Genomic DNA, 4,883 nt, shown 5'->3' on the forward strand with positions numbered 1-4,883 from the left:
TGAGAGTCACCCCACCACGTTTCTGTGATGGCGACTAAGTCATATCTCTCCTGCTGCACAATGGCTTCCAGCTCCTCCTGTTTGCCGCCCATGCTGCGTGCATTGGTGTAGATGCACTTGAGCTGGGCTATCGATTTTGTCCCCAGCATTGGCATGCCACCCCCTAGGCTCATCTCTAGTGATATGACTGAGGTAGTTGGTAATAATCAATTACAAATACTAATGAAGAGACTAAGAAATTGTGGGGATGTGAACAACAGGGAAAAGATAGTAGGAAATGTTTTGATAAACTACAAATACATAGGAGAAGACGTATAGTATTAAGAAAACTATAATCAATCAGTAGATTACAATGCCTAGATTGTATCTGCTGAAGTCATTATGTCTGCTCATTTGTTATTAGGAAAGACAGATCTCTTTGAACTGCTTCTTCCAAGTCAAAGTGCATTTTTGGAAAAAAAATGCTTCAAAAGTTTAGCTTTAATTTGTGATGGGCACACTTCTAATACATTATTTTCACAGCCCAACAGGTATCTTCTACACGCACCAAATTCATTATCTAAAACGCACTTACTAGTCCAAAACAAGATGATCACTCTTTTTCCATATATACTGAATCTACTACTACACACCTGCCTGTTAAAGATATTACCCAGTCGCCTAAATGAGGGTTAAAACACATACTCCCGCTTAGATTAGACTGCTTACCAAACTGCTTCCCATATTCTGACCACTGATCTGATGTTGGCGTAACACTTGAAAAGCTTCTTTGATTATTTTCTCCCACACTCCTCAAGCGACACACTCATCATAGCTGCTTATGATATGCTCCAGTAGGCCACCAGCACTTTCAGTGTAAGAAGTAATATTTCTTGGACATCTTCACACATCATTCCTGTTTTTCCTAAAGTTTCAGAAGCAAGGCTGCTAGCAGCTGAACCCTCGCCAAAAGTATCATCAGTTTTAGTTTCCACAAAGTTGTCTCCTAGGACATCAAACACATCCAGTGTGCAAGTTTTCGTGTATTTCTGATAACCGTAGCATGCAAAGAGAAAGACAGGCACATATATCACCATGCTACCATCACAATTATGAGGGCTGCCTGTACATATCCATGTTAGTGCCAGATTGGACTAATTTATTCTAATATATTTTTATTATTTTTGTTACTAAGAAGGTAGAAGTAAACTGCATTTTAAGCAAAGTACTTTACTTGAAAAAGCTCACAATAGCATACAGGTTTATAACATGCAGTAATTGCAAACAAGCTTTACTTAAAAGAAAACTGAGCAAGTGAATAGTGCTCATGAAAACTTCCAAAGACAATGGCTAATATCGATTTATTTTTATAGTCATCATTCTACCTTCACACAGCAAAGAACATAGCTTCCCACCACAGAAAACTATCTATATAAAAGCTTCTCCCCCCACCCTGGAAACATGCTTTTATATAATCTAGTTACTCTGGTTTCTACTTTTAATTTAGGATTCTAACTACCAGAAAAAAGCCTCAACAAGAGCTATATTAAATTGAAAGTAATGAGGAATGTTTGTTCTCTACTGAAAAGAAACAAACAAAAATCAATCCCTCACATTCACTTCAAAATATCCATTGTATTCAGAACACCATTGAATATTCTTTTTTTTCCCCAATGGAATTTTGGAGAAAAACATTAATTCCCTCACATTTTTACCTCTGTTTTTTCCTCAAGTGTGTTAGTTTCGCAATTAACTGCAAAGGGTTTTTTTGTTCATGTGCTTTCAGAAGAAATACCATGGCTCCAAGCACTAATAAGCCAGACTCTGAGCACAGAAAAAATATGTACGCACTAGTTTTGTCACCCTGTTGTCTGAAACAGTTGCAGTGTATTTTGGGACCCATAAGATGAATGATTCCAATGCACAGTTAAATGCACAGGAACAATTCCATCTGTGGTGACAGTTATATTTAATTAGTTCAGGTCTTAACTTTCAAAATATAGATCTTAAAATAAAACATACTACTTGATCAAGTTCCCTGAAGCTTGCGTATTAAACAAACATCTGCAAAAAGGTTTTAGAAATTAATTCATAACTGTTTATATCTTTATCTGTTTGAGAACCTGAATAAGAAAAATTAAGTCCAAATCATTTATTTCCTTGATAAATGAGGAGAGAAAAAACCATAACTTTTAATTACAAACATTTTAACTAATAACAGTCCAGTTTGTTTGTGTCTATACATTCTGTTGACTATACATATATACATTCTGTTGACTATACATTCTGTTGACATTGTATTGGCTAAAATTATGGTTAAAATAATCAAATAAGCTGACAAAAGAAAGAAATTAAGATTTTACAGCACAGCTTGAAAGCAGCCTGCCCCTTTTGTGTTTCACAGCATTCTTGCCTTTGGACACAGATGTCTTCCAGCATCAAATACTGCTGGCAATTTCTCAAATTAGTTTTTGAGAACATGCCAAATAACTAAAAAGAAATATTTAATAAACAAGGTCTGACAGATTTTTCTCATTTTTAAATCAAAACTGTTGACAAACTTCCTGTATTTACTGAAGAAAAAGCTGACAATCTTTCAGTAACTCTATACAATAAGTTGGGGGGGGGAATGCTGGGTTTGTTGTTTTTTGGTTGGAGTTTTTTTTTTTTTAATATAAATTGTATCATACAGTGGCAAATTTCCCTGTTTTTGTTGGAGTTTTTTTTTTTAGAATAAATTGTATCATACAGTGGCAAATTTCCCTGTTTTTTGTTAAACAAAACACCAAGCAGTCAGTGCAGATGTTGAGGGGTTTAACTCATCATTAGTTTGTGCCACCCCCCCAAATCACTGACACCAGCACTGCGTGTCAAGCTGCCACAGGAAAAATAAAAAGGGCATTTTATGTTAATAGGCATGTCTAGATTCTACATACTCAAGGCGCTGTTACAATCTCTGAACACAAAATTACGTCTGCCTTTGAATCCTCATAAGCAACTGAATAGAGGAGAAGGAATCGGCACTGCCGGTTTTGTTCCCAACAGAGTTCAGGTACACATACGCATTATTTTATGTTTCGGCTGGGTTTTTTCAAACGTGAAATGTTATTGCACAATCCTATATACTTCAAAACTATGATAATGTAGTAATTTACACCAAAAAGCTCATTCAAAAGATACGTATTATACTTAGAAAAACAACTGTTCAACAGCATTCAGATATGTATACAAGACAGTTTAAATCAATAAATGAAAAAGAAAGTATTTCACTGAAACTGGCTTTAAAAAAAAAAAACAAACCACAACAACAAAACCAAAAAGCCATGTGAAGTTTCTAAACAAGCAATAAGGAATACAACTTTTTGTTATTCACAAGGTACAGCTCTAGTAACGGGATGTATTCTGGCATATTAATGTAGCATTTAAGCATAAACCTCTTCAACTGTTCCCATAAAGACTCACAAAATCTCTTCCAACGAATGCCTTCAAGGTTGCTTTTTCTAATAGTACCAGCATATCAAATTTACTATAGTTACATTTTGAAGCTGCCAGCCAGAATGGCAACAATGCAGGCTGTGCCTTGAAATATGTCTGGAAACCACACTTGTGCCTCGTTCTTAACCAGGAATTTTAGCAGTTTGTTGTGATCTGGGATATTGTAATATTCTTCTGACGTTAGTAATGAAAGAGGTTTTAAGTATTTTTTCAGAAATATTTCAACATGGTTCTTATTCAATGTCCAGGGTTATATTTCAAAGGGTCAGGACCGCACCATCAATGAGTCTGTCCTTTACTTTGTAATTATGTGTCCCAACAGTCAGGTCTGTGTTTAGAAATAATGCTTATGCAACACTGTACCTATAGAAAGCGCTTCATAAATTTTGAAACTGTAACTAAAAGCAAAGAAAGGCTAAAAAACTACGCCAATTCATTTTCATTTGCTAGTAATTGATACTTAGCTGTTTTATCCAAGAGCTGTATTTGTAGAACCAACCTAGGCAAAGAACAGATACCAGCTATACCTGTATCTGTGTCAATTCTGACTTCTTTACGGTGAGATAACCAAGCGCAAAGAAGGCTGAGCATAGTTAGCAAGAAACTTTGAATCCACCACATAAAATAAAGCCTAAGAAGCAAAAACATCAGCTTGGAAATGATCATAAAAACCAGGTCTGTAAGGTAATTGTTTGAAAAGCGTGTACATGGGAAGGACAAAGGGCAATGCTGTGGCACAGAACCACGGAAAGAAAAGAAATCACATGCAATGCAGAAGCGCAAAGAGAAAAACAAAGTGAAGATGCACAGGAATGGAGATGTGGGGTGCAGTAAGAATAGCTTCAGTGTTTAAACACAATGCTTATTTAAGTCTCAGCAATCTTAAGTGAATACGTACACAACGAATACTGAAATCACATCACTGTTACCATCAAAATGATCCTATACACGCTCCAGAAATAGCGTCTATTCTTGTCCTAGAGGTTCAATGTAAAATCCATTATAAGTAATAGCTGCACTAGAAGAGGGTGGCAAGCAAAATCATTCAGAAAACAAGCCAGGACCTACTGTTGTCACCTGTGCTTGAGTAGGTACGCAGCGAAAGGGGAAGCTGAACTGAACAAAGCAACTCCACTCCAGGCAGACAGGCGCAGACATCGAGCAGCTCCTACCGCATATTAAAGCTGTCATTGTAAACTGGAGCAACCGCCTCGCTCCAGGCCGGGCACGGCCAGAGGCCGCCCCGTCTCGCCCTTGTTTTGACGGCGGCGCTTCCTCCTTCGGGACCTGCCGAGCGCCCGGAGACGTTTGCCCCGGGCTCCCACCGCCTTGGGGCCTGCCGGGCCCGGCGGGCGGGTGGGGGGCCACAGGAGGACCACCCTCGCCCCGGGGAGCTCCCCCAGCCACCC

This window comes from Pygoscelis adeliae, unplaced genomic scaffold (genome assembly GCF_000699105.1).
Source record: "Pygoscelis adeliae isolate BGI_AS28 unplaced genomic scaffold, ASM69910v1 Scaffold55, whole genome shotgun sequence".
NCBI classification, from domain to species: domain Eukaryota; kingdom Metazoa; phylum Chordata; class Aves; order Sphenisciformes; family Spheniscidae; genus Pygoscelis; species Pygoscelis adeliae.